Consider the following 25,235-nt stretch of genomic DNA (forward strand, 5'->3'; position numbering starts at 1 on the left):
ATAACTTGCATCATAAGAGCAAACTCCGCATATTTGGAAAGATTATCAGCCAACTACAGTTCTTTCCACTGTAGAAACAGTTACTCAGTTAAGATAAACAAAGAAATTCCCATGCACTGAAAAGGAAAACCTATTAACTGATTAAACATGTGAATCAGTTGATAAACGGGTTATCAAAGTTCTGAAAACATTTTTAACAATGACCCTTCCTGCCATTTTTAACAATGACCCATAAAAGCTAGAATAATTCAGCACTTTACAGGAAACCAACTGGACAGAAAACAGAAAGTGTTTCAGATCTAAGAAGCTGCAGCTCTGCAATGTGAGCTGACAAATTCAGGCACTAATTATCAGTAAAGCAGAGATAAACATTTTAGTTACCAATTAAAAACTTTGGACATTTTTTTCCGAGGTTTCTAATTCTTTTCAGCACCCAGGAAAAATTACCAGTTTTATCCCATCTGATGTACACTTGCAATTCGTTCCCATTCATTCCTTGTTTCAGGTTTTTCAAATAACTATCAAAATACTTATTAAAAAAAAACTCCTTAATTTTCAGGATATTTTGAAGGTCTGGAAGCAGATACAAATGCAAAAACTTGTGTTTTTCTCAAAATAATCATGCAAATCCCAATTCAGAAAGAACTCCACTTGAAACAGGTGATCAAAAATAAAAAGCTAATAACTAGACTTCATCAAAAATATCAATTTCCTCCTTTGTATAGTTCAAGAAAGGTAAGTTGAAAAAAGCCTGCTAGGCCCAGCCCCTGGGCGCGATGTTACAGACAACTCCAGAAGAGCTCAGAGCAATTTTTGGGGACAAGAGAAAAGAGGAATTCAGGTGCCAAATTAGGACCCCTTCAGGTTAACCAAAACCATCACAGTTCCTCAAACGGGAAGCACGAACAGAACCAACTGTATTTAAAGAAAATGCCAACTATGGATTTTGCCAAGAGGTTAGAGAAATATTCAAATCCAAGGCACTTTCCAGAGCATTTCATACAAATGCTCGTCACCTATTCTTCTTCCCCGCGTCCTTTGTATTAGCCAGATAAACCAGGCATTAAACAAAACACACCCAAATCCTACATGCTATTTCTGCACAGCTTTGTGGCAAAGAAATTGTCTATAACTTCCTTTTGCCTTTCATCATCAGAAAGGCCAGTCTAGCTAAAAAGCACCATCGTAAGTCAATGAAATCCCCAAACACAAGGTATTCGCCAGGGTCTTGTACAGCTTCTAACAGCCAGCCAAGATTTTGACACAAAACTTTTCCACCAGCTAAGGACTTTTTAAGGAGTCATAGAAAAAGACTGAAACTTTCACCCAAGTACTGCAGAGAACTGGAAGTAAGTTAAAATGGTCAGTATTTAAACATTTGGTTTTACAATGGTCTTTAAACAATCTAGCCTTTGTATAAAAAAAAATGAAAAATCCTCTCAGCTTTCTCCTAAGCTCCAATAATACAGCACAGTGAATTAAAAGCCAGAGTGAAAAGCCAATACTCTATTTTCATTCCAGAAACACAACATTTAAAGGTAATCAAACAAGGCATTTGCTAACTTGGGAGCATAAATAAAAAGAAAATAACCAGAGGGTTTTAAATCCATAAAGTCTGCTACCATTCCTGGGAACATGGTATCTCAGAAGCGTGGTGTGCTCGTGGCATAGGAAGACCTGATTTATTTGGCTCCAAGCCTGAGCTCGGGAAGAACCATGGTGTGCTTTTGAAAGAGGAAGAAGAAGCTCAGAGGCCTATTTCTGAAAGATTTAGACATATTTCATTTAGATGAACTTGGAATATGACTAAGACCCATGCAGACCCTGGACTTGGAGACGATGCGCTCAGCACCTCTCCGTACAGAGCTCTTCAGTTCGTCAAATCCCAGCAGAGCTGAATCCACAAAGGGCTCCATACTTCGGCTCTGTAATTTGCAAAAGATGTAGAAGCTGCCCAGTTCATCTGCTGAAGGTCACGCTGCACTTTGCTGGTCGGCAGAAACAAAGAGCAGCAGAACAGCCTGTTCTCCCCACCACCTTCCTCCCGCTGCCCCCTCTCCGCAGCACGAAGCTCCCAGCGGGAGCCACCGCCTGACCGAGGTTTTTTAACTGTGTGTGAGCAGAAACTCAGAAAAAGTTTCTACGTAATTCCTGGCTCAAATAATTCCTCCTCCTCTGCCCACGAGCTGGACTCCATCTGTACTTTGTGTGAAGTACAGGAAGGCATTCTTCCCCACTGATAATAAAATACTGTAAAACATTTCTTGAAGCTAGGTTCGGCGTACAAATCTGCAGTCGTTTTTGCAGCCCCTTGTTCCTCCTGCTTATCTCACACCTTTTAGGAGCAGCTCTCACCTGGGGCAGTGCAGCCGTTTTGTAAAACCATACCCAACACAGCGACTGCTCGATTCCAAATGCTGCAGTGACCGGCTGCTCTGCTGGGTGCCTTAAAGGGTTTTAAAGCTTTCAGAAGGTGAGAACACAGAACTCTCGAGCCACCTTCTTCCAGATGACCCAGAACCAAGTTGCCCACAGTGATCTCTAAAAATTTCTAGTGTCTGTTAATAGAAACTCGGTTACCCAGAAATACATTTACAGCTGTAGCTTCTTTATGCATCCCAGTTGTATCAGTACTCAGTTAAATGGGTTTCCTGTTCTACTTGGATATTTCTGCGGTTACACATAACATTTGCTCTTTGTTCTTCTAGGGATGAAACCTGAGTAGAGCTGTAAAAGCATAAAAAAGTGGTGCTGAGGCTCACGATACAGCTCAAGAGCAGAATAGTGCTGCAGATAATTGATAACACATACAAAATATTTATATTTTGATATGGATGTAGCTGCGGGAGTAACACAGGGACAAGTTGCCCTACTACTGCAGCAAGGGCAGATACACCTTACCTGTTAAAAAACTTGAGTGCATCCAGCAAGTCTAACGTGGATTGTTTGCCTGGTCTTGTCAGTGAAAAAGCCCCTGGGATAGAGAAATGCCCCAGCACATCCTGCTGGCCTGACTGTCGCAGTGAGCCCCACCAGGATCTCTGGGCAGCACCGGCAGGACACGTGGGGACACAAAGCAGCCTGCTGGGCATCACTGTGTGCAAACAGCAACCACTGGAGGTCAAAGGGAAAAAGCAAAGAGGACAAGAAGAGCAATGGGAAAAAAGAGAAATTCCTGCGAAGAGCCAAGCACTCTATTTTTTCAAAGAAAATTTAGAAGAAAAACAAAAAAGTGATGGGGGAGGCTTTCCAAAAAATTCTGAGATCAGAAATCTTGAGATCAGAAATCTGCTTTGCAACGCACGATCTCTTTCTGGAAAGACAGCATCATTTTCAAAACTGAGACTCAACCTTTGCAGGTGAAGGCAAAAGTTTTTCTGCAAACTGCAGCTTCGTTTGGGAAATGTCACAATGAAATATTTCAATTCTCAGTACTCTTGAGCCAACTTTTCAAATTGAATCATTCACTGAAATCGCCAAAGATTGACAAAACAGAGCAACGGTGCAAATCTGCACCAAAAGAGCTTAGGGGGAAAAAAGAGTTAACAATGACCCCGTTCTACTTCGGAACGCCTTTTTTTAAAAATAAACCATGTGTAAAAAAATCACTGTCTGTAACATTATAGTTTTCAAAGATTGTGCAGCCAGGAATTACAGATAAGCCCTCTTAAGACCATAAAGAAAAATCTTTTGATAGCGCTCAGCATATTGAACTCGCTTCTCCTCGTATGTGCAGCAATAAAGCTGTCAAGCAACACAGAAAGGAGCGCTAAGCATTTCAAGACTCAGACACATGAACTTCTATTAACCTATATTAACATGTAATTGGTGCTGTGAGCACACTGTTCTCAGTGTCAAGTGCTTGTAAAGAACACAAGGAAAATCTTTCCCTGCGAGACAGCACAGGGGAACTGCTGTACTGTCCTACAAACGTCTGCAACACTCGTACTGGCAAACACTACATCGATATGTATGAGTTACCCCTGGAAACTTCCCATATGGTTAGTAAATTTTCGAATGGAAAGATGTTATTTCACTTTAATAACTTCCACGTTTTACATCACACCAAGTAGTTGCTAGTTTGCTGAAGTCTACGAGCTGAACGAACGATTTCAGCGTGATCGTATCTGGCTGCTTCAGGTCTTTGAACAACCTGCAGTCACAGAAAGGCACCGCGGGACATGTGGTTACTTGCTTCAAAGCTCTGAGATACCCTGGCCAAATCAGAGGTAGGAGATTTAGGATACAACCTCAGCTCCCATTCACTCCTGCTGGCTGTGTCTGAGACTGACGGTAACACACCTGAAATCCCTCTGGAAGCAGGGGACGGAACCATGCAAGGAGCACCACAGCACAGACAGCTGCTCCACGTCACCTGCAATCAGCAGCTCAGGGACCTCCGCACCGCTCCACAGGCACTGCGATGATGCAGGCACCTTTTAAGATGTAAGAGAAGTGAGGGTGAGAGGGGATACACAGGGCTCTCTGTAAAGAAATCAGAAGGGAAAAGGGCAGGAAGAAGAGACATTTAATCTAAAGGAAAACATTTCCACAACAAGCAGTGGATATAAGCCAACCATTAATAAATTTCTCATAGAAATTAGAAAAGGGTGCAGAAAGATTCTGGCACGGCCTTCCAGCAGGAAGGGAGAAACACAAACCACACAAAAATGTTACTGTGTTTTCAAATGGATGTTTATGAATTCACAGAGGAGATGAGAGGACATAGTGACCTGTGATAGCAGGGACTGGGCTTTCTCAGTTCTTCCCCTGGACTTGTGCTTCGTGATCCATCAGGCACCCTCCCCTTCCAAATGGAGCGATGTTCTGGCACTTGTTTAATGCTCACAGACCACAAGGGTTTGACCAAAAAGATGATGTAGGATGATTCTCAAAGAGTGAGATACGACTGCCTAGAGTTGGATGTGTGTACAGAGGGCTGATCTTTTATTCTGTTGAGGACACTGCTGATGTAGATGAACATGCTGCTGTGCCTAACATGCTGCTCAAGTCCTTTGCCCGTCTTCCAGACATTACCAGCCTGACTCGCAAGCAGAGCTCTTCCTGTAATGGTGTCCTAACTGCAAGTCACAGTGAGCAGGCAGCGAGTGCTCCAAGCTGAGCAGATTCCCCTGAGCTGGGGATAATTCCCCTGGGGTGGGCCAACAGATGCCCCAATACCAGAGGACCAAAGGGATGTGGCTATCCAGCCAAGCTGGAAAGAAGAAAGAGAGAAGAAAGGTGTGATAACCCTCACCCGGTAAAGGGTCAGCGAAAATGGGGGCAGTTGAATGAGAGAGCAGAGCAGTAACACCTGACATCACCGCCCTGCCATACCGAAATTGGCTGTCTTTTCTGGAATTGCTTCTGTGAACCCTACTGTGCTTCTTTAAATTGTTCCTGGGCAGGTAGCTCTGGTTAAACTTCCACTTACTGGAAGCAGGGGCAGCACATCAGCACGCCTGGCTGAGCAGGGAATTACCGAGCCGACTCTCCAGCTTTCGTAAAAACACGGTGGGAGTTGAAGGTGCATTTGCTCCTTCGGGTTTCATTCCACGCATTGTGAGCTGCCTCCCTCGCCTTTCACCATCTTGCTTTAACAAATATAACCTGGGGGGTATTTCAGAGCCTGCATCCTCACCCCAGGTTAAAGTGGTTGCTGATGACAGACGGAGCTAAGCACACACGGTCAGAACCTGAGCTCTCAGGCAAGAAGCACGTAGCTAAACTTTGCCAAATTACTTTCAGAAAAGCCCCGACTGAAAGGGATCTTCATTGTAAAATGCTGAAAGACACATTCATGGAAACCCCCAGAACCTGCTGAACTGCAAAGGCAAAAGGCAGGAAGCAGCCTGGGGTTTCTGCCTCTCTCTGAACTGCTCCTTTTCAGCTGATGACCACATTGGATTAATGGGCTCCAGAGCAAGGCACTTCACAGAGGACCCGCACACGACCGACCCCAGGAGCAGGGGGAGTTCCAGTGGAGCTGGATGGACTGCAGAGTCCCGCAGAGCTGGAGCAGGCTTAGGTCTGCTGACATTTATGCAAGCAGTGAACAGGGCTCTGTCCAAGGAATTGCATCAAATCACTTTTTCTCTTCTCTTCTCCCTAACTCTGGTTTAAACACACCACCACTGCTCAAAGGTTCGGCCATCGGGCTGTTGTAACTGGGGCTGTCTGATGATCTTCCACCTCTGCACAGCTTCAGTGCCATCCCCATCACTCCATCATGGGAGATGTCTGCTAGACATGCTTTGGGGATGAGAGCAACAATAAATAAATAAATAAATAAATAAATAAATAAATAAAGTTTTTTTTTTTTTTTAAAAAAAAAAAGACATCCTCCCAATTCAGCTGTGTTTCTATGGCATCCCCAACAACGGAGCTGACCAGAAGCTGCGCTAACAGTGCTTGTGTACAACCTTCTTAAATTCACATGGCAAAACTTCACCAGCAGACATGTGAAGTCAAAGGGATTTAGGAGCCACCAAATGCTTAGTACAGAGGAGCTCCCTTGATCATCACAAGCTTCTACTTCTCAGAACACAAGAGCAGAAAAAAGGAAGGATTAGGCACTGTTAATGCATGCCGTTCTCCTTCACTTTCCTGGCACCAGCGTCCTTTCATGTGGTAGTTTGTTTTCCTACAACATAGTTTCAGAAATACATCTCTCCAAACATCTGGAAAACATCCACTTGCTCTGCCCACCAGAGCAGGAACCTGAGTAAATTACACTGCTGTGTACTCCACCAGGGCCACGTTTGTGGATTACCTCTACCCTCATCTAAAGACTGGCTTCAGAGCTCATTTTGTGGTTACCTGAAAGCCTGCCATTGCCTCGTGAGAGCTTTGCACAACACATCTCCTGACGTGTTGAAGGCTTTGGTGCCTCTGTCCCTGACAGCCCTGCCTCCTTTTAACCCTCCCCAGTTGCCATAGATCATCCTGGGATGAAAGAACTCGTGATACGCAGTACCATATGTTTAACTCTGCAAACAAAGAACAAGCAGCAGCTCACCTCTGAAGACTGAACACCAATTCTCATGTGGAGCAAGCTCTTTTGTAGCCTTGAGACAAAGGCCATTTGCATCCTGGACAGAAAGAGGAGCCAGGAAGGCACAGGCAAGCAACGTGCAGGACCATCTTCCCCTGCCTCTGCTGTTCCAGCATCCACAGCCCCACCAAGCATTCCATGAGATCACTCCTACCTCCGTTACATGCAGCTCTAGGTGCCTTTTCCATCCTGATCCCAGCACCCCTATTGACTGAGAGCAGAAGCTCACTGCCTGTGCACACAAGACGCGAACCATTTCAAGCAAAGTACACCCAAATGGTTTCATCTTTTCTCCCAAGACATATTTCAACCCGAGCAACCTACTTCTCCAAATCTTCTTGAGAGAAAGGACAGGACATTATTTCACACAGTGACCGCCGGAATTGGCCATCCAACAGTTTCCTTTTGTAATGCAAAAGCTGAAACAACCAACAGTAACCAAGATTTAGGATACGATGGCATTTGCTAACCATTTCATTGAATCGAATGTATACGAGCAGCAAAAGGAAACATCAACAAATTCCAGATGCAGAATGTAATTTTGTTTGGATGGCAGAATGTTTCATATTGTTTTCTATAGGAGGGAAAAAAAAAAGTCATCATTAAAGCAGTGGAATTTCAGTAAACTATGTTTTGGGTTACAGCCCAGAATAGTTACACTTGGCAGTTCAGAGGCACGGGTAAAATATTCCAAGGTTCATAAATCCTTGACTTTAATTTGTAGATATAGGTTACAGCTTTAGTATCACTGCAAGGGGGTAAATCATGCTCCCACCTAAACAGCTGCCAAAGGGCCCTGTACCAAGCCTTTCAGCTCTACTGGGCAGCTTTTAGGAAAAGCATACATCAATGTCTTTCGGGTTCCCATGCCAGTCAGATACTATATACTCACAGTAGAAGGCTTCCTTGGCTGGAGCAGGCTCTGCAGCACCTATTTTTAACTCACATGCTTAGATGGTAGTGACCCATAAAGGAAAAGATAGCTGGAGGTGGACTGGAAATGAGCAGGGTGATTCCTCTCTCACATCAGGCTACATCAACTATCTCAGTCCTGCAGGCTCAGGATGAGGAAAGGGTTTGGAACTGATAGAAATTAATTTGGAAAACCAAGAATCCAGCAGCATTCAGTGGCCTATAACCAATTTCATTTAATTTGCATTCTCTGGAACAAGTTAAAGGCTTCCAGCAGCACATGCCTATGAAAAAAACAGCTAATAATGTCTGGGAAAAGTTATTTGACTAAGATCTCATTTGATATTAGGCACATCATCTGCGTGCTTCTTTCAAAGCCTGGGTTCTTTGCTGTGTTAAATTCAGCATTTCAGAAACTGCAAACAGGCCATGGGTAGGATGCTGGTTTGTACAACAAAGACCTTACAACTAAGAGCTGTCACACGGGCCATGCCAGGACACGATAATAAACCTATAGGTGAAGCACCAGACAGTCCCAGCAGACTGAACTCTGCAGCTAGTACCCAAGCAGTCCCATCAGACCACTGCCCACAAAGTCATTTTTTAATTCCTCTGGCATACATGCTTAGAAGAACTCTGAGATTTGTCTCTGGACTAAAGGTGACATTTATCCATTCTGTTCAAACCTTTCGATACAACCAAACCAAAACAAAATTTCACTCTAAAAGAAAATTAAATTAGTAGTTATAACTCAAACTAGTGAATAACCAAAGGCTGAAAACTCCACGCTGAAGAAGGACCTGAAGAAATTCTGCTGCAGTCAGTGGGCAGTGGGACTTGTCCACCATTTGAAAGTAGATCCTCAACCCAACAAATTACAGAGTTGGTATTGGGAGAGCCAGGATGTCGTCTGTAACAGTGCAAAGTGTTAGTTCGGGAAAATATTGCCTTCCTTCCAGGCCTCTGTCACTGCCTGGTTGATTTCAGTTCACTTTTGTAGCAGTTGCATAATTATTCCCCTCATATTCCCTCTCAGGAGTCTTTCCTGGAATCCCGTCTTTGGAAATTATGTGATTTTCTTTGCATCAGACATACTCTGAACTTCTGCGCCCTGCCTATAAGGCACATTTCCCCCAGAGGTACCTCCGAATTTGGTACCTACAAGTCTGCCCATTTTTGCATGGTGACAAAGCAATCTTTCTTCCTAAGACACAACTTTTGGTTTTTAATTAGTTACAACAAGGTCGCGGGAAGGGCTTTCTTTAAAGAGAAAAACAACAACAAGTAAAGAGCAGTTTTGTTAACTCGTGTGTCCTGCCACTCCTGTAGGGTAGCCTAGGCTTCTTCAAAACACCCCGACTGACACCTCTGTTAAGCTAGCTCTCTCAAACAGTTCCCAATTTCTGGAGAAATTGTGTCCCTTATAATTTAGACAGGCTTTCTTTGTTCTCTGAATTCCTGCTCACCCACACCAGCTCTGCAAATGCAGTACGAGGCTGAGCCAGACTCCTCCGAGCCACTGGCCCTCCCGTAGCCCCACAAGATCACCAGGCCTTTGGGTGATTTGCCCTGAGACGTTGGTTCCTCGCTGCCTGTTTTTACTGACAGCCTCCTATTAAAGGCAACACATCCACCCAGTGACCATCCAATACCCTGGTCACCATCTAGCAGTCCCAAATTACAGAGCAGCATGGAGCCAAACCCCCAGAAAGTGCTGACCCGAATTAAAAATGCTCCTGGAGAGGGAGGAAATTGGGGCCTTGTGTGTTATGGTCTCACGGCGCCTCCACCTCGGAGCATTTGCAGCCTTCTACCAAAGCATGCAGGAGGCTGTGTACAAAACCCAAATGCCATTTGCACTTCTCTGTTACTAGCTGACACACACAATGACCATAACATCTCGTTATTTGGGTTCCCATGGACCCACACCCTCAGACACATCCAAACCTGGGAGGCTTGGGGCTCGTGGTTATGGTACGTAGCACATCCAGGTATAACCAGACACTGTAAATGCCCTTTACAAAATGAGTCTGGCCCCAAAGCCTGCCTTTAGAGCAGGGCAGGAGATGGATGTAAGCAGGCAGAACACAAGGAAATGCATCCAGCTCAGTACTGGCAACCCAAGCAGGTCAAGCCGAGCCAGCCCAGCCCACAGCTCAGCAGCAGGCCGAGCCACACTCCTCAGAGCGCTGGTTCTCACCTCACTCTGCTCCAACCAGCGGCTGTGGTTCACCTCCAGACATCCTGAAGGTGCTCGGCCACTGGGAAGAGCCAGGCAAAAACTGCAGGCAAGGTGGCGAGGGATTTGTGTGCCTGTGCCTGCAAACCCAGGCAGCACAGCTAAGGTCAAAAGCGGGCCGCGAGGCATTGTATCGGGAAGGGGCTCCGCATCTCAGCTCGCATCCGGCCTGCAACAATTTCTCTTTTATATCTTATTTACATCGCTGTCTGAATAGAAACACAGCGAGTGAGGTTCAGTTACAATGGTAAACAAGAATTTCAGGTTTAAGCTTTGATTTAGACGATCTGTTTTCTGATAGTGCCTGTGTGAATTGTGCCGCTCGGTTATTTCTGGCATAGCAGCGGGCAGAGTTTATAAACAGGTAACCTACAACAATGTTTCCTCATTCCCCTGCCTGCTTAATACGCTGAAGGATCACCTAAATTTAAAACAATATATTTAAAACATTAGGAATCATTTCCTGGAGTGTTGCCTAGTTTGTTTTAAACTTTTTTTTTAACAACAAAAAAAAAAAGCCTAAACTGTGAATGTTTGTTTATTGCTTTTCTTTTTCAATTGTATTTATTTCTGTGCTTGTAGGAGTGGAAACACATAACTTTTTTATTTTTACAACAGCCCTTTCAAAAAAGGAAGTCAATTGTGCTCCTAATTGTGTGCATTTTTCAACAGAGGTCCTTAAGGTATGAGAAAGTGGACCTTAAAATTATAGCTAAGATTAATTTAAAAGTTTTTTTTTTATATATATATATATACTAATGAGTAATTTGCAATCATGTTTAGAGATGCCTACTTAAAAGAAATAGATGATGCCTATTTCATTTTTTTTTCTTTAAATTTCAGACTTCCCTAAATTCCATAATCTAACAGTCTGGAGGCTTTAAAGACCCCCTCCCGCAGCCTCCCCGGGGATACTTCCTAGAGCTCTGAGCACCAACAGATAAGCGCTCTGTGATGGTGCTCACGCCGCTTGCTGCATTGTTTCTTTTCCCCCAATTTTCAGAGAACCACGGCAATGAAACTGCCACTCCCTCGGTGAGAAGACTCGTTCCCATCAATAGATGGCAAAGCAAGGAAAAAAAAAACACAATGCAGTGCTCTAAACCTTTGTTCAGCTTGCTGCTGTAAGCATCACGATTTTCAAAGTATTTATAGTTTACAACCTAAAGTAACTGAAAAAAAATATTTTTGTGCCCTACCTTCAGCTAATACTGACTTTAATTTTTTTTAAGACTCGAGTGTAGCAGCAGCAGAGGTACGAGCATGGAAGAATGGTAAGGGTACATTTCAGTGCTGACAGGAGGAGAGCACCCGACTGCGTATTCCTGATGATTCCTTCAGCACGTGTTCCTCCACGGGCACGGAGGGCTTTGTGCTAAGCCCCATGAAGACACTCCTTCCTTTTGCAAGCGTGCCTCCACTGCGCAGCTGGGCTTGGGCCACCTCTCTCATGAGATTGACCCCTGGCCTTGCACTGCCTGCTCCACTCCACGCTTCCTTTCCCCAGGGACAGGCCAGGGAGGGTTGTATTTCACGGCTGCCATTCCAAAGCGAAAGCTAGAAATCCAAGAGTCTTGACTTAATAAATAAAATTCCAGCCCCATTCACGGCGGTGATGTCTCAGCTTACACGGAGAGTTGACAGAGTTTTCTGCTGGCTAAGGCGCTCGAGTGAGTTACGGCGATGAAGGAAGACCCAAGAATGTTGATTAATAGATATTGCAATCTAAACAGAGGGCCCAAATTCACATCCATCCCAGCAGCCGTCAGGGAAAGCCAGAGGGCAGGGCTGGAGTGGCAACCAGAGATTCAGCCACGGGCAGTATGAGCAGCACCCTCCCAACATCGAGCAACACTTTGTTCTCTGCAAATCCTGCCACAACTCATGTTTGAAAAACTCTAAATATCAGCACGGAGCCAATGCAGTTAAGGGCCTGGGCTGGGTGAGAAACCTTCCAACCCTCTCCCAATTCATGAGTGTTTTCGCATCAAGAGCTTCTGTTACTTTGATCCTTACTCCTACCTATCCAGGTAATTTTACAGCTCCAAAGGCATATCCAACATCCTCATTTTCACTGATTACCAGCAGTCTTGCTACTACATCACCTATAAAAGAGGTAATTTTCCATTTACACCCCAGTGACAAAAGAAAACGGAGCCACATCTAACCCTAACAGAAATCACCTGTCAAGCTCAGCCATCCCAGCAGAGCATCCAGCTCACGGTTACTGCAGATCACTCCCCAGAAACTCAGATGCTTATGAGGAATACTTTTTCCAATTTCAGATGAACGGCTACTTCTGGCATGATGACAATGCAATAAACACACATTTCAAAGCTACTTTCGTCACGTTCCTCTGTTGTTCGCTGGACAGTCGCCAGAAAGAATAAAAACGTTACCCAGGGGTGAGCTCTCCGAAGGCATTAGGTGCTGGAGCTCAAGTTCTCTGCTGATGGATCTAACAGAACTCACAGAACCTTAATTATGAGGATAGAAATAATTCTGAGTTCAGTGTGAGATTTATGCAAAGCAATGCAATACAACTTTTTTTTTTTTTTTTTTTTTTTTTTTAATTAGGCAAAGCAAAACACAATTAGCCCTCCAATATTGTGATTGGAGATTTCTCAAAAGAAAGAAGAGAAACCAGAACAAAAACCAAAACGCGCGCTCACGGGGAGGCTAGGAACCATCAGTCATCTGTTAAATGAAACCTGTTCTTTCTTTCAGATTAGCTACTGTCTAGTGGTACATAATTAATATTGATTTGAAAGGCAGCCTGCCCAAGGGATCCCGAATAAGTGATTGTAGTACATGCTGACAAATGAAATATCATAATGGCCAGTTTACAGCATGACTTGAATGAATTTCTAACAGTAGGAGAGGTTTTTTTCCCCCCTCAGACTTCCAAAAGTCTAAATTCTAGTTTGTCCAGATTTTAAATATTGGAAAAAGGAAATTATTTTTGAAGAATCTGGAAAGTCCTATTCTGTTTTTTCAAAACCTTTAATCAGTTTTTCATGTCAAGCCTAGACTGCGTGTCTCAGTGAAGGAATTCCTCAGTGAAAGTCAGTGGACTAAACAATGGCATTAAAAACTGCATTCCTACGTGGTTTCTGTGTGCATGTTCAGTTAGCCAGAGCTCTCCCAACACAATTAGGGAAAGGAGGGCTAGAGGTCAGTGCTGGAACCTAGGATTTTAGCAACCTGATTTTCATTTCTTGCCCTGCTATGAGACTGTGCAAGTCTCCACCTTTTTGTGTCTTATTTTCATACCTGTGAAAAGAGGGTACCACGATCACCTCCCAGAGACGTGGAAAGGATAAAAGCTGAAGAAAATTAGGCCTCTGATAGAAGAGTGCCTGACCAAAGGGTAGAAGACCCTCACCTTCTGCAGACAACCTTGTCTAACACACTTGTTTTCACAAATGCAGTGGAGGGACCAAACACCAAAATGTTGAGCACTTTTAACTGGAATGTTGCCTAATAAATACATCCAGTAGCTTCCTTGGAGGGAAAAAAAAACAGAGGTGGGGAAAAAAAATGGTTATTTATCCCCCCATCAAGCCTCTTCCCTCAGAGCCACACATACAGCCAATGCAGCATTTGGCTCATCAGAGGGAGTGAGACTCTGGTGAGGAGGATTGGAGTTTGGGGAGAGGAAGGAAGAAGCTCTCCATGCTCCCTTCTATCCTGCCTTTCCTCTCCTGAGCAGAGGACTCAGGGAATCGGTAGGAGCATACTTGTGGTGAGAACATCATAAAGGGATGAGTAAAAGGATAAGCCAAAAGGTGTTTGCACAAATAAATCAGCTGCTGCGTAAGGAACCTACTTACACTCTGCGCTCACAATAAAGGGCTTTCCCTCAGCTCTGCAATGACCTGTGCAAGAAGCAGCATCAGAGCTACGCAGGCTTCTTACCCTGGCAGGTTCTCCACACATATTAACTCCTGAAATGAGGTTATTCTGAGAATGAAACTGAGATTCCCGGAGTAGACAGTAACATTACATAATTTAGTAGAAGCTGTGCTCATGACCAGGACAGGACCTGGACAGATTTCCTATGTTTCCATGAAACATCCCATTTCCCTCTTTACAATCCTATCTCAGGAAACAAACAAAACAAAACAAAACAAAATCTATTAATTGTAGGTTCTGAGACTGAAGAAGGAAATGGAAAGTTATATTAAGAAAAACAGGGGGACACTTTAAAAAAAAAAGCTGTCACCAACTGCTAGAAGTAGATACGTGTGTATCTTTGGGGCACCCTTTGGTGCTGAAGCAAAGCTAAATTTTAGAATCTCTCCTTCTTCTTCAGCTTACTTTTGAACAAGAACATTGAATTGTAGATTTGCCTGAATAAAAAAATTGGGATTAATCCCAGAAATTATTAACATATCTCGATAAAATTATTTAATCTCCTTAAACTCTTTGTCTTCAAGTCCAAAACATTTTAAAGCTTACCGTGTAAATCCCAGGCTTCTGAGCATCCTGCTGAATTCAACAGAACAGAAAGTCTAAGGCATCATTAAAAATAACACATTGTTTGCATTTTTCATAAAGACATCAAGAGTATTTCATCTCTCTGAAACACGATCTCCCACAGGGAATTACGGATGAGCAAAAACAGAACAAGTGGAAGTTAAATAATTTTTTTTTTAAATGCCAAGAAGCCAACGGGTTAAGCTCTCAATTTATCTTTGTTTCTGCAAAGATACAACACTATTTCAGAGACATTAAGAGTAAGACCACACCTGTGTTTCTTTAGCGGTGGCCTGCTGAAAATATTTGTCAGGCATTGTGTCAGAATCCAGAGCACATTCTTTCACTTTATGATTAACCTTTAAGGAGATTATGTTGGGAAAACGCTCAAAGTGACATTCATACTAAATTAACTGCGTTCGTACTGGAAAGGTTTTACCCTTGAAGTCGGCGGTGGTTTTCAAACAAAGCTTAAGCCAGCCACAGAGTACATGTCCGTAGGAAACAGAATACGGAACCAAATGCTGAGAACAAGCCAGGGACGTCTTGAAATTTAGGCTGTAGTAAATTCAATACTCCACAGAAAAAAAAAAAAGACAGATGAGAGAAACTGACCCTTCTTTTAATAAGGTCTGGTCCTAGAGATGAGCAAATCACCTTTGGTTAAGCAAAACCTGACCAGGACCTGGACTCATGTTGCAAACAGAGCCCTTCTTCCCCTCGTCCCATAAATACCCCAAACATCTATAAAAAGTTCGGCCACCTCTGACGGGCCTGGCACCGCTCCAGCCTGTTCCTCCTGACAGGGCTCGCTCCCTGGATCCATGTCAGCTGGGGCGACTCCAGCCTCGTTTCATTGAGCGGTTATCTCAGAGACTAAAGCAAAAGTCAGAGCCTGCCTCAATCTGGGCACTTGGCCAAATCCGCAAAGACAAAGAACTTTGTCCAGCACAATGCTAATAAATGATTACACCCTCCCTTTGCAAAACATTAATTCACTTCACTCGGGGCATAGGGCTCCTTTTTCAACTCTGCAGTCGGGGTTTAAAGAAAAAAAAAACAACATGTCCATTTGTGAAGCAACTGCAACAAGACCTGATCAAACCTATTTTCTTACAACCACTTTGAGCAGACTCCCTCGTCCCACACCAGTGATCAGCAGCACAAATGAAGAGGAAAGGCCAACACAGAAGTGAAGGCAATCTGCGTGTTTTGGAAGAAGCACAACAGCACAGCACAAAGGCTGGGCTGCATTCCCTGTGTATGGTCACTTATGGTGCTGACCATGAGAAGCAGGACCCCTGAGCGCCCAGGTTCTCACCTTCTTCTGTTTCAGTACAGGTTGGGGACAGCTGTCCACCTGCCCCAGCACTCTGCGTTGGACCCTTGCCTGACCCACATGGCTGTTCTTAAATCCTCTGTGCAAAATAATGGAGCATGGGGCCAAGTCCTGCACCTCTGCTGGGGAGGATGGCAAAGCTGCCGAGGGCCGGTGCTGCTCGCTAGCAGCCATTTGGAGTGCAGAGCCTCAGAAGCTCAACAGCCCTCAAAGCCATGGGAGAGCATTTCATGTTCTTGAGCACCATCTGCTGGTACCTGGGCCACTGACACTCGCTCAGCCACCTCTTAGGGGGAGCTCAGCGCCTGGGACTCCTCTTTGAGAGGGAAGGACCAGGGCTTCCTCCTGCCCAGCTGCTGAGCTGCTTCCTCGCCCATCTCAGCAGTTCCCAGGCGGTGCCTTACACGTGCCAGCAGCAGGCCGATGAAGCCTCGTCCTTTCAGAGGGAACATCCATAAGGGAGACAACTCCAGGGACCTGTAACAGCATTTTAATTTGGATTAAAAACGTGATTTTGGAAAATTAATGTGCCAGTTCTTTCGCTTGCACTGTGGAAGTCCTGCGGCCCCACATCGCCTGTCCCTCCGTCCCTCTGCCCTTTCACAGGGTGACAGCCCCTGCTCACATGTGGGGCAGCACCCGAGGTGCCCACAGAGGACTTGCCCTACCCCAAGACGAGCAGGAGGAAGAGGCAGAGCACCACGGGCCTGACCCCTTTGCCCTTCCCAAGCACATCCCAGTCCCACAGCCCTGCGAGGCCTGGCGACGCCTCGCCTCCCCCAGCGGCCCCAGCAGCCTGCGGTTTGCGCTCACACGTGCCCCCGCAGCAGCCCAATAACCCAAGTGCCTGTAACACTGCACAGTTTTGCCTCTGCAGTCACAACCCATTTCCTTTCTTCTCCTCAGTCTCCTTCAGGCACCCAGGCAAAGGCAGGGAGAAAGCAGGAGTTAACCCCTTCTTCAGCTCTGGCCAGACAGTGCCTTTGTCCCGCGCTTTAGAGGTGCCCGGTGAGAGTCTGAGCCTGGGGAGGAATCGCCCTGCCCCATACCCAGCACTGCGAGGAGCTTTAACAGGTAGTTTTAACACTACTGAACTGTTGCCTGCACTCACATTTACGCCACAAGTCTGGAAGTATTTGATATTGTCTTCACTTTCATGTGAGCCGCAGCGTTTACCTGGTCAAAAGGATATAAGAAAATAAATCTGCTTCTCAAAGCTATGAGGAAAAAAACGTGGCTAGGATGCAGGAGTCCAGTGCAAGAAATCAAAATTAAAAAGCCAAGGTTATTTTTCCTTTAAATTTTTTCTGACTCAGATTTTGGAGGGCTGGTCTTGTCGATAACAGTGCTCCTGCATTGTTCAGGGCTGGTCTGAAGCCAGCATCATTTTTCCTTGAAATATTTCACAAGTCCATGATTTGAGGATGGCCACGCAGCAGCCCAGTCCTCACCAAAAACGGACTGTGTCCCTCCCAAGAGCAAGCACTTGCCAGAGTCTGGAGCTTGCAGGCTGCAGGATGGCATCCCCGTCCCTCTGCACGCTTTCTGCTGCTTCCTGATGACAGTCACGAAGAGGACAAGGAAAATGACAAATAATAAATGTTAAATGTGATTCTGATACAATGTTTTTTTTAAAGGCCATATGTTTTTCTTGTGTGATTCGGAATGAAATTTGGATTCCCTGTCCAAAGCCATTAAGATAAAAGATCTGTGATCCCAAATTAACAGCTGTTGACCAGTCCCCATGCAGAAGGTTTCACATTTCCGTGATAAAGACGATGATCAGTTTAAAGATTTAAACCCTGTGAACTCATAGGATGGGGATTTTCGTGAACATCCTTGCCTTTGCAGAGTCCCAGTTCCTCTTCCTGTGCTTCTGGTTTTCTATACTGCTCTACAGCCATTTACTTCTGCCCTTGGAACGCAGCTCGCTGGCAGCTACTGTTAATGCATTCGTCAGGAGTCTGTAAACTCCAGATGGGAGCATGGGATTAATCCGTGTATGTGGCTCCTAAAGCATCTGATATTCACAAACATCTGGGATTTCTGCAGTGTCCTTCAGTGCAGAACTTTTCCACCACCAAACGGCAAAACTCAGCTCTCTCAGGTAAAGGAGAAACGGCAGGGCCAGTAGGTCTTGGTCTCCCTCTTGAGTTTTTGGGTTTTGTTTTTTGGGTTAATCAGAAAGACTTTACACTGAGTAAATATTTGGAGTTTAGAGGCTTTCCTTCTTTGTTGAGTGAGTTCTCAATCCATGGACTTTCTGTGATTGTTTCTGTCAACATCAGGGATTTGTGCTTTTTCTTTTTTTAATCAATTCCAAAAATCCTTGAAAAACACTAAGACAAAGGCATGACTCACATTCAGAATTTCCTGTTGAATTTTCATGTGTTTTTTTGTTGTTTTGTTTTGTTTTTTAATGACCAGGATGTCATTGGACAGCTTGTCCTAAAATAGACTGATTACAATAATTGTAAAAAGACCAGGGATGTAGAAGCTTTAAGGCAGCAATTTTGCTTTATGAGCCCCTTTTGCCTGCGCTGCTGACTGGAGGCCCCAGGGCGATCACTGGGACTTTTGCAGGTAGAGGATTCCCAGAAATTGGCCTTACAGAGCCCGTTCTCACTGAGGACTGACAAAGCAGTTCGTGTAAGCCGTGAACTGATAGAAAGACAAAGTCAGAGCCACGAGAGAAGCAGCGTTGGGGCTCTGCCGCCCACCGTCACCTGCGGGTCTCTGTTAGGGCTGTGAGCTCTCCTCTCTTCAGGGTGCAGCAGGATCTGGCCGGGGTATGGTCCATTTGCCCCCTGCTTGCGGAGGAGGGTGCTGAGCAGGCTCTCTCTTCCTTCCCCCTGGCTGTGGCTCCATACCTCCCAGCACAACAGACACAAAGCGAGGACAATAAACCCGTAAATTGCAAGCGCAATTTAATGCTAAAAAGTTCTTCTGAACTGCTCGTGGCAGGAAAGATGAAGATAAATGGGAAGGAAGCGCACTAGGAAAATATTAAACAGCGAGGAAGTGGTTTGGGATGGCACTTGGAAGGGTCCCAAGAGCATGTGCCTGACGGCAGGTTTCTCCAGAGCCCTTCAGAGCAAGGAAGTTACGGCAATTACGCTCCTTACAGGCACATGAGCTGCGAGAAGTGAATTTTCAGTCTTTCCTCGAGCTCTCGCATTCATCCAGAGCACTTCTCTCTTTGAAAAACGTTCTATTTTTTTCATCAGACAAGGGAGATTTCTGCTAACCAGAAAGACCTACTTTGAATGCCATATGCTCCATAAATCCACTGTGATAATGTTGATGATCTGTTAGTTATTTCATTAGCATCGTGCAACTACAAAGGGTGAGAGGCCACGGGAAACTCCATAAAATTGTCAGAGCCCTGTGGAGGAGGGGTGCTGCGGAGGAGGGAACGAGTCAGCCTTAGGAAAGTAGTGGGGAAAATGATACAAATGATGTGCTCTGAAATTCGGTTTGGGTCAGATTGACAGGGTTAGCAGGGGGTGAATGCTTTCAGTGCCTTTCAGATACACGTGGATATTTTGCAAAAGCAGAGGAAAAGCACTGGTAAAAATTAGCAAAGACTGAAAGACAAGAGAGCCTGTTCCCTGATCCACTTTGAACTGCTGCCGGTCTCCGAGCATCAGTCACGGAGCCAGCTGAACACGGGATGCTTGCTAGCATAAAGACAGGAGCAGGCCCTCAGTCTGCAGCACTACTGATCTGAAAGCAACAACAAAACAGGGCAGGAGGTGGTAAAACTGACTTGGGAGCACAGTCTGCAGGATGCATTCCCCCCAAAAAAAGACCCTTAAATGTTTCACAGCTGAGAAACAGGCAGCCAGGAGCCTTACTGGTCAGAAATAGAGTGTACAAGGAAAAAAAACTCACTCACTGTGTAGTTACATATGGCACTACATCTGCAAATATTTTACATTTTCAAATGTTTAGAGAATTATAGAAATACTAACTCTTGCAGTCTCCCCGTAAATGTTCGGAACACATTTTATGGAATAAGCAGAGGCAGAGAAGTAGCTTGCTCCAACGCCAGACAGTCGGTAGCAGGTTTGAAGAGATCCAGAGCTAAAAAACACTGCAGAAGATTAAGAATGCTTACTTCATGGCACATGCAGATTTACTTTAACAGCATTCACCATCCTTTTTGACCTGTGTCAGCAGGTTTCCTTTCGAGTTGTTCCTTGGTTCAGAGAGAAGCAGGACTCTCAAATGCTCACGTTTCTGCATCGCTGCTGACTTTCACCATGTAATGCATGTTTCACAAAATGTGCATGTTTTTAAAGCCTCAGCTTGAGGAATCAAACCTCCACTTGAATTCTTATGGTTTGGGGTTTTATTTATTTATTGTACTTAACCTTCTAAAATATATTTGTGGAAAAGAGCCTGGCACCACCTATGACAAAGCAAATAAAAGAAAACCCTCTAGTTATTTTTAGATACTCATTATGTCTGTGTACATCTCATGATACTAACAAATTGATTTAAGCTGACAGAACCAGGGCCTACGTGGAGGATTGATACTGAAATATTCAGAGAGTCCTTTTGAAGCAAACCCTGGTTAAACTCTCCCTACTTCCAAAGCCATTCACAAAACACGAGCATCATCGTGCTGCTCAGGTACCCAATCTAGTACTGCAAGTACCAAATGATGAAAGAAAGAGAAAACAAAAAAATGAAGAACGCCTTATGGGCTCTAATCGCTTCCCAGGAAGTGAATCTTGCATGGTATGTAAGAGTGAAGCAACAAAAATGAAGTTCTGTTAAAAATAATCTATAATCAGGAGAAAAACTCAGTAAATTACTAACTGCAGGCTCTGCTCAGGAGTTCCTGGCTCCCAGTCCCCAGCTCTGTCCTCTAAACCACATTGGTTTGTGCTACACAAACTGCAGATGGAGAAGGCTCAGCTTTGGGTCTCCTGGTTAAACAAAAGAGCGGGCAGGGCGGCAGCCTAGAGCCTGTAAACATTCTGCTCTGGGTTTTTGGCATCTGGAGTACACAGCTTGCTATACGTGTGCTGATGCATGTGCACAGCCACCCACTGATAAATGCAGGCTGTTACCTTGAGGGAACAGCCAAAAAATTCGGAGGCAGGGACCTGCTATCACTGTAACCGTCTCGTGCTGAAGTTGAAACGAACCTTTCCTTCTCCCCTCCTTCCCTTTTGCATTCCTCGTGCACTCAGAGCACAGATGGTCAAATCCGGGCTTGCTTTTAGGAACTTCCACTCTCCCGAGCTGCATGGCGATGTAAATGAGCTCTCGCTTTGGTCCGCCGTACTGTGTGTGTTTGCAAAGAACACAGGAACCGATACAACACATCTGCTCCCACTGCTTCCACAACACTATTTCTTTCATCTGTTCGAGTTTTGGCTTCTCTGAGAGGAAGTAATTGGCTGTTAATTATGGGGGCTGAGAACTGGTCACATCACAGAACTGTGTTTGCAAGCATGATTCATGACAGCATCATTTCTCAGCAGCTGTCAGCAGTAAAGGCTCAGCACTTACAAGAAACTATTATAATATTATACCAGCGAAGGATGAAGACAAACGCTGTGCGCAGCTGAGAAAGCAGCAAACAAAATATTTTTTTTAAACCTTTATTCGATAGAGAATCAACTTGAAACATGCTGTTTCTCAGGAGAGATAAACAATAATGCTGCCAGCATGGCTTCCCGGACCATGAAACTGAAATCCAAACTCTTCAGAAGTCCTCCCCAGAGCTGGATGAAAAATGAAAAACTTCTCTCATTAATAGCTGGAAATTTTAAACTTGTTCTTAATACTCCCCAGTCTGTCTCTGTTCCCCTTTCTTCCTTGTCTTGTGCTTAAATTGTTTGGTCCTTGGGGAAGACATTTTGATTTGTTATCTTCATATAGGCCCTAGGAGATCTGGCCAAAATCCAGTCTTACAGTACTTAAAACCAGAAATAGTCAGCCTGCAGCAGATCAGGAGTCTATACAGCACAGCATCCTGTCTCCAGTGACTCCCAGTAGCAATCGCTTAGGGGGAGAAAAGGCAAACATCAGAACATGTACGGGCTGAGCTTCTTCCTGACTGTGCTCTCCCTGCTTCCTGCTTCCTAAGCCTCCTATCAGCAGCTCAGTAAGAAACAGAATAAGAAAGGGAAATTGATAATGCTGGCAGGGGAGCGTCACAGGGAGACCTGAGTGTCCTTTAGTGCGTGAGCAGCTCGGTCCCTGAAGCCTGTGCTGACACAATTTGTCATGGTTGCTTGTTTCTGAGGGAGCTTTGGCAAGAAGGGACAGCTCGTCCCGATGTCGTCACCTGAGCGAGCTGGAGCTCTGCTGCTGGAGACCAGCAGGGTTAGCTGGTGGCTTGAACCCATCCCGTTGTACAACCTGGTGTAGGAACACAGTGAAGGCAGCTCATGGGGGCTGTAAGCTGGGACAATGACAGAGGAGCTGTGCCTTCCACAGCTGTCCCCACTATTGGGAACAGAAGCTGGTGCCTCCTTCAGCTCAATCCGCTCAGAAACATGAGGCAACATTTCATCACTGTTCTTGGAGAATTTTTCTCTCTAGAAACCAAGCGTATGAGCACCGCTCATTGCAAGACAGGGCTGCACAATTAATTTGCCTTAACTCTAGTTCCAGGCTGGGTTTCCATGCCAGGAACAGAAATGAGCAGCCCTACACAAGACAGCTCCTCTCTCCTCAGTGGCAACCTCTGTGCTTGCCCCAGCGACTACCAAAAGGAAGAAAATGGTATAAAGGACAGTCCCTCTGCCCCACTTCGTCATCAGCGACTGAAAAACAAGGTGACCCAAAGCCACCACGCAGAGAAGAATGCAGCCTTTTGTGAGAAATGAAAACGCTTTTATACGGGCTTCAGGCTTTTTGGTGTGGTTTTACATACGCAGTTCCCTTCAGGATAATTGATGCTGGGGAAGAGTCTGGTTTGCAGTAGGCAGGAAAAATTAAGGCATTCAAAGCAGCTTCATGTTGTTTGTGGGCTAAACCAAAATACCAGGACTTGTATGTAAAACATAAATGAGAAGAAAGGAAAAACAACGTTATAAAAATCCCAGCAACAGAGCTTGGAGAGAGTTGATAAATAACATCTCTATCCTACCCCCTCCAAAACAGGGCCCACGTTTTTCTCCCCACTGACTTCCTTATATTTGGAGGATGAACTGAGCAGAATGTTTGTCAATACCCAGGAAACTTTAAATTCAGGACTACTCGTTTCAGGAAAATGGGAGCTTTAGGAACTTGAAGATAACATGCCCACGGTTGTCTGATTTTTATATCAGAGAGAAGAGCAAAAGATTTCCTCATTTTCATGAAAACCGTCTCTCTTTGGCAGTAGAAACAAGATATGCACAGGCTCATGGATGGGGAAATGACTGCCAGACAGAAGAAATCCTTTGTCCATGAACCAGAAATGAATCTTGATCCCTCGAGCTACAGTTCAGTGCCTTATCCCCAAGACCATCCTTTCACTCACAGTCATGTATCAAAGTCCATTCTCCACCGACTCCCCCAAAGTCTTTCCTTCCTCGATGAGCTGGAAAAACTTGAGGTGCGGTGCTCTCAGCCCCAAAGGATCACAGCCTATGATCTAACGCCATCTGAGTAAGCAGCAGTGTATGATGACCGCCTCCTGAATCATAAGCCTTTGTGCTATTTTTCAGGTCAAGTAATTATCATCTCCAAACCCAGTTCAAGTTCCTCAGCACAGAGAGCCACGTCCTTGCGTCTGCCCAAGATACTCAGCACAGACACAGAGAGCAAAAGAAAAGCCACGTGGGATGCCCCACGTCTCCTCACCTGCTCCGCGCTCCCAGTCCCAACAAAAATTAGCATTGGTCCTGTTGGCAACGGCACCAGAAGTTGTTCAAAACCACGGGCAGCTGCAGATCCATGAGAGGATGCTTCAAGCACACACATTTGCCTTGACTATTTCTGTAATTACCCACATAAAGGTTTCCCAAGACACATCTGGCCCACAGAAGTCCCTGATAAAAGCTCGTCAGCTCTAGTAACACTTCCAGGTCGTACCTGTGTGATACTGATCACCTGCTGGGAACTGTCTGCCAGCCCACTGGCTTTTTGGTGAGATCATACCTAAAAACATGCTCAGGATAAGAGCTGGGCAAAGCTGCCCAGCCAAGAAAATAGAGCTGGATATTGCTGCTGTCTCTTATTCACACACTGCTGAACAACTTCTTATGAGGTCCTTCCAAAACTCCAAAATGGTCGGTGCCACAATCATCCTAATCAGGCATGTTCAATCTCATGTGACAAGAACCACGAAGCCACAACCTGCTGAAGGATGGCCCCATCCTACACAGTCCCCCATCCCACCCCAAATCCAACATTGGTATGTTTCTTCTTAGGCACTGTGAGGAGTGACAAGATGCTCCCACCAGCCAACACCACCTTACCACAGCCTTCAGTGGCTTTTGCCACCTCCAGGCAGCAGAGTTAATCTCATTTATCCTGATAAACAGGATTTTGGTGAGAAAAGTGCACTCGGTGTCCTGGGAAAGCCGGAGGCGCTGCCTGTCCACCCCATCTCCATCTTTAACGACCTTTTGGGGCAGGGAGCAGTAATGTCAAAGATCTGGCTAAAAGCAAACATCTCACTGCATCATCTTTAACCAATTCATCACAAAGAGAATCGTATCTTTTCCAGAACTGAGAGGAAACGTGGACAGTTCCTCCCTGCACAGATTTATTGGAAAGGCTTTAATAAACACAGATGTTGGGAACGGATGGCTACTGTGTAATCATGGGTAGAAAAAGCCAAAGGACAAAATATCCCTTAATGAAGACCTGCATACCGTGCAGTGTTCCAAAACAAGTGAGGAAGAAATATGGTCAGTGTTACAAACAGACCAATTACAGGATTCCAGGTGCCAAAGGTTTTTCTGTTGTGTTTAGCTGACAGAGGAGGGGTGGGAGAGCAAACGATGCTAAAAAAGCAGAAGCCTGATCAGAAGTTGCTCTGAGCATCATACCAGACAGCTCAGGAGTTCGAGAGACCTACAAGGAATTTGCATCAGTTTTGCAGATGTTTATATCCAGTTTAAAACAATGACATCTAGATATGAGAAGTCTTTCTCTATTTCTTATATTCTTATTTTATAGTTACTGGTCTTGCAAGAAGCGCACACACGTTTTAATTTCAACAGGAACAAATATGCTTATATGAGGAGTTTTACTAG

The 25,235-nt window shown here is 44.9% G+C and overlaps 1 protein-coding gene and 1 long non-coding RNA gene across 3 annotated transcripts in view; one reads left to right on the top strand and one right to left on the bottom strand.

Moving 5' to 3' along the window:
- The window catches only part of ZWILCH (zwilch kinetochore protein), a 176,141-nt gene that overhangs the window by 107,839 nt on the left and 43,067 nt on the right, over positions 1 to 25,235 (bottom strand). The gene's annotated exons all lie outside the window — the stretch shown is intronic.
- Positions 15,663 to 16,545, top strand: LOC311442962. Its single transcript, XR_014696985.1, has 2 exons — positions 15,663 to 15,945; positions 16,026 to 16,545. It is a non-coding gene; the product is annotated as an uncharacterized lncRNA (long non-coding RNA).

Source organism: Aythya ferina (assembly GCF_964211825.1).
Source record: "Aythya ferina genome assembly, chromosome: 11".
Classification (NCBI taxonomy): domain Eukaryota; kingdom Metazoa; phylum Chordata; class Aves; order Anseriformes; family Anatidae; genus Aythya; species Aythya ferina.